The sequence below is a fragment of the Heterodontus francisci genome, chromosome 37 (assembly GCF_036365525.1).
Source record: "Heterodontus francisci isolate sHetFra1 chromosome 37, sHetFra1.hap1, whole genome shotgun sequence".
Taxonomy (NCBI): domain Eukaryota; kingdom Metazoa; phylum Chordata; class Chondrichthyes; order Heterodontiformes; family Heterodontidae; genus Heterodontus; species Heterodontus francisci.
Window position 1 is genome coordinate 35,235,235 of NC_090407.1, and position 13,833 is coordinate 35,249,067.

Consider the following 13,833-nt stretch of genomic DNA (forward strand, 5'->3'; position numbering starts at 1 on the left):
TCATTGGCTGGACTTCTCATGAACATCATCAGCCAGGTCTTTAGAGGGTGGCCCTCGTCTTCAAGGAGCCAGTTGTTAACACTGCTTCACATTGCAAAGAGCTCAGGGAGGATTGAATGACACAGGACAAAAGCATCATGACAGCTCCCTGGGAATCTTGCACAGACAGGCATGGAGATCTTTTTGCAGTTGCAGACTAGCTGCATGTTAATGGAGTGAAAAGCCTTGTGGTTGATGAAGACTCCAGGGTGAACTGCGGGTGCCTCGATTGCCACGTTTTTACAGTGGATTACTCCCTGGATCTGTGGGAAGCAAACCAGAGCTGCAGAGCTGAGTGTCCGCCCATTCCCGCCTGGCTTCATCAGTTGCAAAGTGCGCATAATTCTCTGCTCTGGCAAACGTGACATCGGCCGTCTGTGCGATGTGTTTGTGGGCAGCAGATTGTGAGGATATGCAAATACTTCTGAAAATTCTGCAAATATCTCCTTCAGATTCCTGGAATGAGCCAGAGGCAAAGAAATAAAGGGTGGTGGTAACTTTGCTGGCCACTGGCAATGCATGGCCACCAGGTCCACTTCCACGAGGCTGCAAATGTCAGTGACCATCGGACATGATACCCTGAGTCTCCTGAGGCACTGAGGCATATGAGGTCCAAAGTAAAGCTGCAAAAATGGCTTCCATCCTGATCTGATGTTTGACAGATGGGAAGTGTAGATCAGTTGCACAAAATTCCATGGCAGTAGAAATAACCTCCGAAGAATTGCAAGTTACCTCCAAGGCAGTGAAAGCAAAAATCAAATCCTGTGCGCAAAAGCCTTTCACTTAGGCAAGGAAGCAGGTATGATGTCTGAGTACTTTTTAAATTTTTTTGCCTGCCATTTGTTCAGCCGTCTCAATTCCCTTTGGCCTCTTGCCTTGCTTTCACTGGCGAGATCCAGGAAACCTATGCACTCAGAGTTAATTGCCTTTTAACATATTTAAATTAGCAATCCGCCCCTCACGAGAGGGTTTCTCACACACTGCCGAATTCACTGAAGTTAAAGGCGGAAGTCAGTGGGTTGTAGCCGGCTTCCTCGTGCATTGTCAATTTCAGCCCTTTCAATTTCAGACCCAGCCGCCGGCTCCCAAACCCATTCACTTTTTGAGGTTTCCTCCTATTCCCTGCTATATCTGCTTTACTGACTTGCTTTTTTTCCCAAACATATATTTTATTCACTAAATTTGTAAAAATACATGACACAACAATTCAAATTGAACATTGCATAATGTGCCATATGGATCCGTTTCTTTCAATACAGTATATGAGGTGCCTCACTACACTTGCTATTACAGGTTATATTTACAATGTACATTTGCATTACAGGTCAAAACATTCTCTGGTGCATGCAGTTCAGGGGGTTTACACAGTTTCCAGCTCGTTGGTTCACTATGGTGGGAGGACCTTATATAGTGGCCTTTCCCCATTGAGCCTTTGCGGCGGCTGCCTCAAGCTTTAGTGCGTCGCTCAGCATGTAGTCTCGGACTTTGGAATGTGCCAGTCTGCAACACTCGTTCTTTGTACTGGAAGACCAGCAAGTTTCGGGCAAATCAAAGTGCGTCTTTCACCGAGTTGATGGTCCTCCAGCAACAGTTGATGTTTATCTCGGTGTGAGTCCCTGGGAACAGCCCCTAGAGCACAGAGTCCTGTGTTACAAAGCTGTTCAGGATGAACCTCGACAGAAACCACTGCATCTCTTTCTAGACTTGCTTTGCAAAGGGACATTCCAGAAGGAGGTAGGCAACAATCTCTTCCTCACTGCAGCTGCCTCGAGGGCAGTGTGCGGAGGCGGTGAGACTCCGGGCATACAGGAAGGATCTGACAGGGCGGGCCCTTCTCACCACCAGCCAAGCTACGTCTTGGTGTTTGTGAGAAAGTTCTGGCAATGGGGCATTCTGCCAAATGAGTTTGTCATTCTGCTTGGGGAACAATCCGACAAGGACCACCATCTTCTTTTCCTGCAGGGCCTCGAGGACATTACTTGTGGACCACTGCTTGATGGACTTGTAGTCAAAGGTGTTTTTCTATACAAAGGACAGCTGGTACAACACAGTCCAGCTGAATAGAACGACCCACAGTAATGTGGCCAGACCCATCTTTTGTAACACCGGGGATGACAAGGATGGCCATCACGATGAGGGCGACATTGGGTACATTTTTCTCCCTTTACCTAGAGGTTTGAAAATTGTGTCCCTGTGGACATGGTCCATTTTCAATCTCTGGATAAAGCAGAAGATGGCTTAGGTAATCGCCACAGCGCAGGCGTGGGGTATAAGCCAGACCTGCACCACGTACAGCAACACTGAGGGCGCCTCATACCTAATGACCAGGTTCTTACCCACAATGGAGATAAAACACTGCTCCCATATGCCCAGTTTCTGTTTCACCATTGCACCTTCCAGGTTGTGGCACAGCCCCTCCAAACCATATCCCCAGCACCTTCAGGTAGTCTGACCTGATGATGTAGGGGACAATGGATCGGTCAGCCCAGTTCCTAAAGAACATGGCCTCACTCTTGCTGCAATTTACTTTGGCTCCCAAGGCCAGTTTGAATTGGTCACAGATGCTCATCAGCCTGCTAACTGACAGTGGATCCAAGCAGAAGATGACAACGTAGTCCATGTACATGTAGGCTTTGACCTGAGTGCCTCCGCTGCCTGGGAGTGTCACCCCTCTTATGCCTGCATCCATCCTGATGGAATCAGCAAAAGGTTCGATACAGCAAATTAACAAGACAGGGAAGAGGGGACAGGAAACTTTCTGATTCCCATCCATTCATTGAAACTGCGCTACTGATGCTTGTATAGAGCAGTTGCATATTCCTTTCCCAAACCTCAATTTGGAGAGCACACCCATCATGCAGGTGTGCGATATCCTGTCAAAGGTCTTCTCCTGGTCCAAGCTGATGAGGCAGATGTCCACCCCCTGTCCTGCACATAGGCGATCGTACCCTTGACTTGCTGTCCTTAAGTGACTTACTTTAAAATTGTTTCAGTTTAGTTCTCTGTATTCTCATCCTGCTTTAACAGCGCCAATCTTGTGTCCACTTCATTATCAAAACAGAACAGTGCATGGGAATTGTTAACTAGCAGCTAGGATGAGACTGCAGCATTGTAAAATGAATCTGCTATGCATAAGTTCATTAGAATTCATTCCTCTGGTAATGAAACTGGTTTCTGTTACTAGTGCCCAAGGAGATTGGTTTTGTGCTAAAATGATGGGAAACAGTAATCAAAAAGTGCAAGGACTATCAGCAGCACGCCCTTCCAGTTGCTATTCCAAATGATGTATCCTCTGAAATGAGAAATCATTAGCATTACAGTTCTGCCTTTATTTTAATACCTATTGATTAATGACACCAATTAAGGGCTCATTAATGACTCTGAATGCCAACTGGTGCAATGAATTCTCCATTAGCACCCGTTGCTCTTGACTTGTGTTGGAGAGCATTCCCAGATCAGGTAAATGCATTGATGTGCATTACAGCGCCAAGTGTGCCAATCTGGGACCATGTTCACACAGCTACCTGACCCTGATAGAACAGGTTGAGTGAAAGGGCTTAGTGCGTCCAGGGAGACGGTCACAGATCAATGTCAACTCCTGATCGACAAGCTGCAAGGGAAGACAATGTAACAACAACTCGCAGTTCTTTCATGAGTGATAGCACCTGGACTTCACCAGATATGTCTGAAAAGAGTTCGGAATGGCATGGCCTCCAAAGTTCCCCACTTTGATGTCACTTCCTCGGCAATAGCAGGTTCTTGAATCAAGTGAGCCCTGCTATACTTCTCTGTCCTGTGATTTATCTGATTCTGCGCCTTTAAAATACAGGGAAAAAAATCACACCTTGTTTCTCTTCCCTTTTGCTCTCAGGAACTGTTCGCAACTGGACTCTGCCTACGCATGTCAAGTGCCATAATCTGCAGGGCTACGGACCAAATGCTGGGAGGTGGGATTAGAATGGGTGGATCGTTTTTCGGCTGGCACAGACACAATGGGCCAAGTGGCCTCTTTCTGTGCCTTAAACTTTCCATGATTCTATGATTCTAAGAGATCACATGGAGAAGCATGTTAATATTACTCTGCAGCTATGGCAGTACATACTGTCTGGATGGTTTCCATTATGGAATGCTGGAAATGCTTGCCTACATATTGGATCAGAACTCTGCTTCTGTGTGGGGAGTCCATGGCTGTAATGGGTAGCATTAGTCTCCAAACAGCTGTGCTTTCATTCTGTTGGGCCATTTAATTGTTGGGGTTTGTAGGTAAAACCCCCAGATGCCCAGGATTCTTGAAATCACCGCCAGTTCCTTGCCTTCTCCAGTTGCTGGCTCCTTTCCACTCATGAAGGTACCTCTCCTGGAATTTCCACGGAGGTGCTCCTACTCCACTTCAGTAGCTTTGCTGGACGTGTGGCGGAGACCTAGTTTAAGTGTGTAAACAGTTTTTTTTTCTATATCTCTGGTGAATTTACTGCAGCAGAAGAGCCTTTGAGAAATTTTCTGGCCATGGTGTCAGCAGTTTGTTCTATACATCAGTCGATTGGCATGCCTGCAGCATGACCGGTAAAGATTGTCATTGCCACCTTCACAGTTACAGGAAGTACAGTCTGCAGGTCAGCCTTGCAGTTGGTGATACAGCTAGGTTAACTACCTTTCTGATGAAGCAACACTGTGGTGAGATCTCTTTGGACATCCCCAGGTACAATTAGACTTGGGTCCTGCGGGATTGTTAATAACACACAGTGGTCCTGAGATGCCTGGGAGTGGTGCTCCCTCATGAATTTATCCTCTTCAGGCAACAGAACTGGAATATCCAATGGGAGTCCCATCCAGCCGACTTATTTTCCTACCATCTGCATGACAAAGATTGCAATGCGATTGACTGTTGGGAAAATGCAAGTGGCAGCAAAATAGGAGCAAAAATGTAAATAATTCCTAGTCCTCCAAAACTGCGAACCAGGTCCTCTTTCTGCAGGTCAATGCAGTCATTTCCTGAAGAAGACCAACTCCATGATGTCAGAGTTGGTCTGAAAACTGAACTGTAAAAGGTACAGTGGCAGCCTGAAAATTACTGAGCTGGTGAAGCTGGTTCTATGAACTGTAAATGGAAATGGTGCCAAACCGGAGCATCGGGACCCATATTGCAAAACCACATCAAGTAGAAGTGATTCTACAATACAAATGAGCCATTAAAGCAATCGAACAGGAGTTCAATTCATGCCTCACTAAATAGCAGTAGCCAGATTCTGTTAGGGAGTAAACCACTGGTCTCTTAAACACAATTAAGTGGGAGCCTCTTCAAAGCACTTCATTTGGTGGTGAAGATAGGAAAGAGCTTTCACACACAAAGGACAGACAGGTGTTGTAAGATCTTTGCTTTGCACCAGCAGGAATTAGTGAATATTAAATTAGTTGGGGGACGATTGGTGCAGGTTTTCTCAATGTTAAAATAAAGTCTGAATATCTGGCAATAGGTACAGCCATACTGATTTATACCACCATAGTAAAGTACAGCTGGTTGACCAGCTGGCCCATCACAAGCAGTAGCAGACAAGCTCAGCCAATTTTAACGGTCAGGCCTCATTGGCATGCCATTTGCCAACTTCGGGAGCAAAATCGGCTAGCGTAGATCCTGATGCCGGGAATCTGTGGGGGCAGTCTCTGGCACAAAGTGAGTATCAACAAGGGTTCAGGGCGGGCATTGCAGTCAAGGGAGAAGGGGCAGGGAAAGCACAAGGTTTCCATGTGAGCTCCAGTGGGGCACATCAGTTCCTCATTGCCCACAAGGCACCTCACAAATAAAATGTGGAACTTTATATTAATGGGACTCTCTGGGCCCTGGCTGCTGCTCCTAACAGGTTTGACCTAGTGGTGGAACCACCCCTGCTCCCCCAGTGAGGCCTGAGATAAAAGTAGCAGATCCTGCCCTGATGCCATGTTTAAAAAGGACCCCAATGGCTTGACAATGGTCTCCTTGCTGCCTGTGATTTAAAGTTGCAGCCAGCCAGATTGGGGCAGGAATGAAGTGGTTAAACCTCCCCCTGCTCCATTTCAACTGCTGCCCATTCCTGGTTTCTGACGGGTAGGGGTTAAAATTCCAAATTCACTGCAAACTTTTCTCCTGCCCTCTCTCTCCCTTCCCCCGCTCATTCCAATTTTGTCCCCTTCCCTCCCGAAAATGATGACATTTTATGTTCTGTGACCATGGTAAACTATCCCTCCTCATCTTTCTCGACCATTCTGCAGCCTTTGACATGATTGACAAGACTATCCTCCTCCAATGTCTTTCCCCTGTTGTCCAGCTTGGTGGGACCGCCCTTATCAGATTCCATTCATCTATCCAATCATAGCCTGAGAATATCCTGCAATCACTTCCCTTCCTCGTCCTGCACCGTTACCTCTGGAGGTTTCTAAGGATCTATCCTTATCACCCTTCTGTTTCTTATTAACATGCATCCCCTCAGCGAGATCATCCAAATGCACATCAGGTTCCAGATGCATGCTGATGGCACCCAGCTCTACCTCACCACCACTCTCGACACCTCCACTGTCTCGAAATTGTCAGACTGCTTGTCAGACATCCAGTACTGGACGAGCAGAAATTTCCTCCAATTAAATATTGGGAAGACTGAAGCTGTTGTCTTCAGTCTGCCACAAACTGCATTCCCTAGTCACTTACTCCATCCTTCTCCCTGACTATCTGAGGCTGAACCACATTGTTCGTGACCTTCGCTTCCTATTTGACTTTGAGCTGAGCTTTTAACCCCACATTATCTCCATCACTAAGACCACCTATTTCCACCTACGTAATATCACCCTACCCCAGAACATCTGCTGCTGAAAGCCTCATCCATGTCTGTGTTACCCCCAGACTCGACTATTCCAATACTTTATTGGCTGGTCTCCCACCTACCACCCACCATAAACTTGAACTCATTCAAAGCTCTGCTGCTCATATCCTAACTTGCACCAGCTCTGGCTCACACATCGGTCCTGCACTTACCATTGGCAGCCATGCCTTGAGTCGGCAAGGCCCAAGGCCCTGAAATTCCCTTGCTAAACCTCTCTGCATCTCTACCTTTCTCTCTTCCTTTACGACACTTCTTAAAACCTACCTCTTTTGGGCGTGCTTTTGGTCATCTGTCTTAATATCTCTTTAAGTGACATGATGTCACATTTAGTCTGGTAACATTCTTGTGAAGCACCTTGGGATATTTTACGATGTTAAAGGCACTATATAAATGCAAGTTGCTGTAGATCAAATCAATAAAACGATTGTCTAAATGAATAGTCTAGAATCAGTCACCTTTTCTCCCACTTTGATCTCCCACTTTGTGCTTCCCAATGTCCATTTTGCTGGTAACCATTTTTCTTGTAAGTGCAGCTGACTCTGGCGATCGAGCTGGAGCCCCTCTGTCATCAATTAATGGTCTATGTTAGTCAGAGACTCTGTACCTTTAAACAAGGTCTGATGTGGTGTTTCTCCACTTTGGAAGATGGGAGAAATCATGAGGGGGCGTAAAGATAAACTTCAGTAGCTTAAAAGTAATTACCAGCCAGAGCTTGCTGTTCATTATTCCAGCCACGTTACGGAGAGCTTACTTGCATCCAAAATACGAGAGGTGAAATAAACCAGAGCAAGAAGGATAGAAAAAAAAAACTCCATAAAGGTAACAGTGACACGCAACCTGTACAGTTACTGATTGAAACTGTTTCTTAACCATGACAGTTCAGACTGGAAGGAGCCTGTGTAGTCACAGGGGCGTCAGTGATGTGGCCTTGTACCCATGAGAGTCCAGCAGAATCTTCCTCTGCTGCTCACAGTTTTGTGTTGGGAAAGTATTACAGCCGTTCACCCTGGTGATCTGATCTGTGCAACAGTGCAGGGCGGGCTGGCAGATTTGCAAACCTTCCCCAAAGTTGCTTGAAAGCAGCCAGTTGCGTAGAAGGTCAAGGCAGTGGTGACTTTCAGTGTCTCGGACAGAACTGCCCCAACCCCAGTTTCAGTGTCGCCCTTTGTCCTGTGAGGGGATAAAGCCACAACTGCTGACTCAATGGTCTTGATATGTACTGGAGCGGGTTATTTAGGTGACAGGGTTGATTTTTGGACAGGAAACCCAAAAGTTTGGGTTTTCTCATCTGCCGTAGCATTTTAATTTCAAATTGTGTGCCTTATGGCTGTGACAGGCTTCTCCCCCGCTTGGAAGTCAGCCTGATAGACAGGCTTGGCTTCCAGTTGGTTGGGGAACACTCTGGCGCAGGCTGCAGGAGCACGTCGGTCTGTTTCCTGATCCAAGGGGTGGGAGGGTGGGTGGTCCAATCCCTGACCCCAAGGTTTCAGTCCCTGACCCTGACGAGGGAGAAGTCTGATCCCAGGGTGGGTCTGATCGGTGACAAAGGGGGAGGGACCCTTTCCCAGCTTCGAGGGCGGTGGGGTCTGATGGTGGGGTAGCTTGAGGGGTTGGGAGGAAGCAGTCCTGCTCCTCCAGTCCCACAAGCAGTGCTGTAAAGCTCTTCTCCCCGAGGCTGTCCTTGCCTTGCTACAGCTGCCAGGATTCCGGAGGCCTGGGAAACCCAGTCTCCCCCAGTAAAACCTGAAAGACAGGTTAAATCAGAGGCTTCCAGTCTCATTAACATATTTAAAATGCCAACCCACCTCCTAGAGCAGGTTGCTAGCCTACCCCTTGTCCCGCCTCAGTGAAACTTGGAAGTCAGCAGTTTGGAGCTGTCTTCCCGGCACACTCAGAATTTTTCCCCATTTAACCATCATTCTCACCCAATCCCACCGACTTTCCCATGTTAATGCTTCCTGGGTGTGTCAGCTGTGGCTCAGTGAGTAGCATTTTTGCTATTGAGTCAGAAGGTTGTAGGTTTAAACCCTACTCCGGTGTCTTGAGTACAAAGTTCAGGTTAATAATACCCCCGATGCAGTACTGAGGGAGTCATGCTGTCTTTTTGATGAGACTTCAATCAAGGCTCCTGTCTGCCAGCTCAGGTGGATGTAAAAGATCCCATGGCACCATTTGAGAAAGAGCCACTTCTCTGACGGTACAGCATAGGCAACACTTCAAAAGCACTTTGTCAGCTGTAATGTGCTTTAGGACACCCTAAAGGAAGTTGTGAAAGGCACTATATAAGTGCAAATTCTTTCTTTCACTCTAATTAGAATTTTCTGGAACTTAAAATGGGCAAAATGAAAGCGCCAAACTCACAACATATATTCCTCCTTTAACTATGAAAATTAAAATTTCACCTTGCTTGACCATCATTCATGCACATTTGGCACATGTTGAAATGGGGTAGCTTTGCAATTTTTAATTTGACTTATACTTATGCCATAGAAATACATTCAAGATAATACAGAGCAGGTTTCTGTGATGACAAATTCAAAGGAAACGTACAAAAGGAGTGCAATGAAAAGACCAGAAAAATTATTTCCTGCTCTGCCTGAAAATCTGGTTGGAACTTGAAGGGAGTCTCGGAGCAAAAAACAATTCCAGGAAAGTGGGACATCAAGCTCTGGAACTCAGGGGTGGGGCGGGTTCAATGGGTAGAGATGTATTCAGGTGGAGGCATCAACAGATATGGGTGCAAAGACACAGGATATTTAAAGCCTAGGTCTCAAACTGGCACTTGCAGCATTTATGTGCCCCAACAGAGGTTGTAATCTCTGGATTACTCCCGGTGCCATGTGCTAGTGAGTTTAGAAATAGGAGGATAGAGCAGATGAATGCGTGGCTGAGGAGATGGTGCAGGAGGGAGTGCTTTAGTTTCCTGGATCACTGGGTCTATTTCTGGCAAAGGTGGGACCTGTACAAGTTGGATGTGTTGCACCTGAACCGGAATGGGATAAGCATCCTTGCTGGAAGGTTTGTTAGTGCTGTTGGGGCGGGGGTGGGGGGGGGGGAGGGCGGTGGGGGGAGAGGTTTAAACTAATTTGGCAGGGGAATGGGATACATAGTGAAGGTACAGTGGGGGTAATATAGAACAGAAAGTGAGTCTGTCTGGAAGGCAGAGCAAATACAGACCTGGTAAGGCACAAGTGAAAAATGCAAGGTTGAATTGAATCTATTTCAATGCGAGGAGTCTTACAATAAGGCAGATGAATTGAGGGCATTGATTACCACATAGGATTATGATATTATTGCTATCACATAGACATGGTTGAGGGAGGGGCAGGACTGGCAGCTCAATATTCCAGGGTATAGAATCTTCAGGCACGACAGGGGAGGGGATAAAAGAGGAGGTGGTATTGCACTGTTGATCAAAGAGTCAATTACTGCAGTAAGGAGGGATGATATCTTAGAAGGTTCCTCAAATGAGGCCATTTGGGTAGAACTTAAAAACAGAAAGGGGGCAATCACTTGGCTGGGTGTGTACCACAGGCCTCCAAATAGTCGGGAAGAGATAGAGCAGATATGTAGGCAAATCTCTGAGAGGTGTAAAAATAATAGGGTAATAATAGTAGGGGATTTCAACTTCCCCAATATTAACTGAAATAGTCTTAGTGCAAAAGGCTTAAAGAGGGCGGAATTCTTAAAATGCATACAGGAAAGCTTTTTGAGCTAATATGTAGAAAGTGCTACAAGAGAAGGGGCAGTACTGGACCTAATCCTAAGGAATGAAGCCGGTCAAGTGGTAGAAGTGTCAGTGGGGGAGCATTTCGGGGATAGTGACCATAACTCTAAGATTTAAGGTAGCTATTGAAAAGGACGAAGATGGACTAGAAATAAAGGTACTGAATTGGGGGAAGGCCGATTTCAATACGATAAAACAGAATCTGGCCAAAGTGGACTGGGAGCAGCTACCTGTAGGAAAGTCTACATCACATCAGTGGGAATCATTCAAAGAGGAAATAGTGAGAGTTCAGCGCCAACATGTACCCGTTAAGGTGAAGGGTAGGACTAACAGGCCCAGGGAACCCTGGATGTCAAGGGATATAGACGATTGGATAAGGAAAAAAAGGAGACTTACGGCAGATCCCAAGCGCTGAAAACAGCGGAGCCACTAGAGGAGTATAGAAAGTGTAGGGTGGCACTGAAAAATGTAATTAGGAGAGCGAAGAGGGGACATGAAAAAACACTGGCGGGCAAGATAAAGGAAAATCCTAAGGCATTTTATAAGTATATTAAGGGTCAGAGGATAACCAGGAAAGAGTGGGGCTCATTAGGGACTAACATGGCAATCTTTGCGTGGAGCAGGAGGACATAGGTCAGTTTTTAAATGATTACTTTTCATCTGTGTTCACTATGGAGAAGGACGATATAGGTGTAGAGATCAGGGAGGGGGATTGTGATATACTTGAACATATTAGCATTGAAAGGGAAGAAGTATTAGCTGTTTTAGCGGGCTTAAAATTGGATAAATTCTCAGGCCCAGATGAAATGTATCCCGGGCTGTTATGTGAGGCAAAGGAGGAGATTGCAGGGGCTTTGATACAAATTTTCAAATCCTCTCTGGCCACAGGAGAGGTACCAGAGGACTGGAGGACAGTGAATGTGATACCATTATTCAAGAAGGGTAGCAGGGATAAACTAGGTAATTACAGTTCGGTGAGTCTAACATCAGTGGTTGGGAAACTATTGGAAAAAATTCTGAGGGACAGGATTAATCTCCACTTGGAGAGGCAGGGATTAATCAGGGATAGTCAGCATGGCTTTGTCAGGGGGAGATCGTGTCTAACTAACTTGATTGAATTTTTCGAGGAGGTGACTAGATGTGTACGTGAGGGTAAAGCAGTATATGTAATATACATGGATTTCAGAAAGGCTTTTGATAAGGTCCCGCATGGGAGATTGCTTAAGAAGGTAAGAGCCCATGGATTCCAGGGCAATTTGGCAAATTGGATCAAAATTGGCTTAGTGGCAGGAGGTAGGGGGTAATGGTCAAGGGCTGTTTTTGTGATTGGAAGCCTGTGACCAGTGGTGTACTGCAGGGATTGGTGCTGGGCCCCTTGCTGTTTGTAGTGTGCATTAATGATTTAGACGTGAATATAGGAGGTATGATCAGTAAGATCGCAGATGACATGAAAATTGGTGGTGTTGTAAATAATGAGGAGAAAATCCTTAGATTACAGGACTTGTCCATAGATCACTGAAGGCAGCAGCATAGGTAGATAAGGTGGTTAGGAAGGCATATGGGATACTTGCCTTTATTAGCTGAGGCACAGGATATAAGAGCAGGGAGGGTATGATGGAGCTATATAAAACATTAATTAGGCCACAGCTGGTCACCACACTATAAGAAGGATGGGATTGCACTGGAGAGGGTGGAGAGGAGATTCACCAGGATGTTGCCTGGGCTGGAGCATTTCAGCTATGAAGAGAGACTGAAAAGGCTAGGGTTGTTTTCCTTGGAGCAGTGAACACTGAGGGGGGACATGATTGAGGTTTATAAGATTATGAGGGACATTGATAGGTTAGATAGGAAGAAACTTTTTCCCTTAGTGGAGAGGTCAAGAACAGGGGGCACAGATTTAGGGTAAGGGGCAGGAGGTTTAGGGGGGATTTGAGGAAAAACCCTTTCACCCAGCGGTAGGTTGGAATGTGGAACGCACTGCCTGAAGAAGTGGTGGAGGCAGGAACCCTCACAACATTTAAGAAGTGTTTTGATGAGCACCTGAAACGCCAGAACATACAAGGTCACGGGCCAAGTGCAGGAATATGGGATTAGAATAGTTGGGTGCCGGATGGCCTGCACAGATACAATGGGTCGAAGGGCCTGTTTCTGTACTGTATAACTTTGACTCCATGACTCTAACATTACCAAATATGGAGCTGTTAAATTCTTTCTAATGATGTTTTTGTATCATCTCCCTGGAGTCCACTTGAACCCTGAGTAGAACATTGATTGAAAGCAGGGGTTTAAACCTTCTCCTGAATCAATTTCCTCTGCATTATAATCCTGCAACACTTCAAAACCTGATCCTTTTACAGAGATATAATCCTATCCTGAAGTATTTGAGCATCTGATCTTAGAACTGTGAATGACGACAGGATTGTTTTATATTTAGCATTGGGTGTGATTGTGCTTTAATCAGTGTGAAAATACCATTAATTGAAGTGTCTTGGGTACTCAGTGAGGTGTAATTAAGGTCTTTCTTGCGAGTGAAAGAATGGTGCCTGTACACTATGTATTCTTTGGTCATCAATGATGGCTCCTGCATTCAGGAACAATATAATTACATGCAGTGAAAATATAAACTAGCATTCGAGCTTGATTATCAGAACTCATTCGTTACAGACTTTGAATCCCACCGCCATATCGGAGAGGCTCTTACATAGAATTACACAGGAGCTACTGTAGAGAAACAGGCTATTTGGCGCAACTGGTCTACACCAGTCTTTATAACATATGCAAACCTCCTCCCACTCTAATTATCTTTTCTCACCCTGTCCCCAGATCCTTCTATTTGCTTCTCCCTCATGTGTGCATCAAACCTCCCCTTAAATGCATCAATGCTATCTCCTTCTACCACTCCAAGTTCATTCCACATTCAGCAACACCAACAACTTGCATTTATATAGCTTAATTAACTTAATTAAAAGTCCCAAGGAGGATTATCAAACAAAATGTGGCACCGAGCCACTTAAAGACCAATGTCCCCTTTAATCTGTCTGGCCACGCAACAACCTGAAAGTCCCCATGCAGACCATGCACAGGTTGGCCCCTTTAACTTACTGCACGTACATGATTGAGCAAAAAAATTTAAAGGGGCCGCACACTTAAACAAATCACCTGCACATTCCGAAAAAAAATTAGAGGGAATGTTGCAGGTGATCAAAATCTTGGTCA